The sequence below is a fragment of the Anopheles moucheti genome, unplaced genomic scaffold, assembly GCF_943734755.1.
Source record: "Anopheles moucheti unplaced genomic scaffold, idAnoMoucSN_F20_07 U3, whole genome shotgun sequence".
Classification (NCBI taxonomy): Eukaryota; Metazoa; Arthropoda; class Insecta; order Diptera; family Culicidae; genus Anopheles; species Anopheles moucheti.
In genome coordinates this window covers 57,377-59,169 of record NW_026453636.1, presented here as the reverse complement: position 1 = coordinate 59,169, position 1,793 = coordinate 57,377, and positions in this window count along the sequence as shown.

Here is a 1,793-nt window from a genome sequence, read left to right as displayed (position 1 = left end):
TTAATTCGTCCATCCAAAACGAACTTTGTACTTTGCTATGAAGTTCCACCAGGAATGAGTTTTCATGCAAAAACTGTCTATTTCAACTTAATTGATCCATCCAAAACGAACTTTGTACTTTGCTATGAAGTTCCACCAGGAATGAGTTTTTATGCAAAAACTGTCTATTTCAACTAAATTGATCCATCCAAAACGAACTTTGTACTTTGCTATGAAGTTCCACCTGGAATGAGTTTTCATGCAAAAACTGTCTATTTCAACTAACTTTGTCCATCCAAAACGAACTTTGTACTTTACTATGAAGTTCCACCAGGAATGAGTTTTCATACAAAAACTGTCTATTTCAACTTAATTCGTGCATCCAAAACGAACTTTGTACTTTGCTATGAAGTTCCACCAGGAATGAGTTTTTATGCAAAAACTGTCTATTTCAACTAACTTTGTCCATCCAAAACGAACTTTGTACTTTGCTATGAAGTTCCACCAGGAATGAGTTTTCATGCAAAAACTGTCTATTTCAACTAACTTTGTCCATCCAAAACGAACTTTGTACTTTGCTATGAAGTTCCACCAGGAATGAGTTTTCATGCAAAAACTGTCTATTTCAACTAAATTGATCCATCCAAAACGAACTTTGTACTTTGCTATGAAGTTCCACCAGGAATGAGTTTTTATGCAAAAACTGTCTATTTCAACTAACTTTGTCCATCCAAAACGAACTTTGTACTTTGATATGAAGTTCCACCAGAAGTGTGTTTTCATACAAAAACTGTTAATTACAACTAACTTTGTCCATCCAAAACGAACTTTGTACTTTGCTATGAAGTTCCACCAGAAGTGTGTTTTCATACAAAAACTGTAAATTACAACTAACTTTTTCCATCCAAAACGAACTTTGTACTTTGATATGAAGTTCCACCAGGAATGAGTTTTCATGCAAAAACTGTCTATTTCAACTAACTTTGTCCATCCAAAACGAACTTTGTACTTTGCTATGAAGTTCCACCAGGAATGAGTTTTCATACAAAAACTGTCTATTTCAACTAACTTTGTCCATCCAAAACGAACTTTGTACTTTGCTATGAAGTTCCACCAGGAATGAGTTTTCATGCAAAAACTGTCTATTTCAACTAAATTGATCCATCCAAAACGAACTTTGTACTTTGCAATGAAGTTCCACCAGGAATGAGTTTTCATGCAAAAACTGTCTATTTCAACTAACTTTGTCCATCCAAAACGAACTTTGTACTTTGCTATGAAGTTCCACCAGGAATGAGTTTTCATGCAAAAACTGTCTATTTCAACTAACTTTGTTCATCCAAAACGAACTTTGTACTTTGCTATGAAGTTCCACCAGGAATGAGTTTTCATGCAAAAACTGTCTATTTCAACTAAATTGATCCATCCAAAACGAACTTTGTACTTTGCTATGAAGTTCCACCAGGAATGAGTTTTCATACAAAAACTGTCTATTTCAACTTAATTCGTCCATCCAAAACGAACTTTGTACTTTGCTATGAAGTTCCACCAGGAATGAGTTTTCATGCAAAAACTGTCTATTTCAACTAACTTTGTCCATCTGATTCGAACTTTGTACTTTGCTATGAAGTTCCACCAGGAATGAGTTTTCATGCAAAAACTGTCTATTTCAACTAAATTGATCCATGCAAAACGAACTTTGTACTTTGCTATGAAGTTCCACCAGGAATGAGTTTTCATACAAAAACTGTCTATTTCAACTAAATTGATCCATCCAAAACGAACTTTGTACTTTGCTATGAAGTTCCACCAGG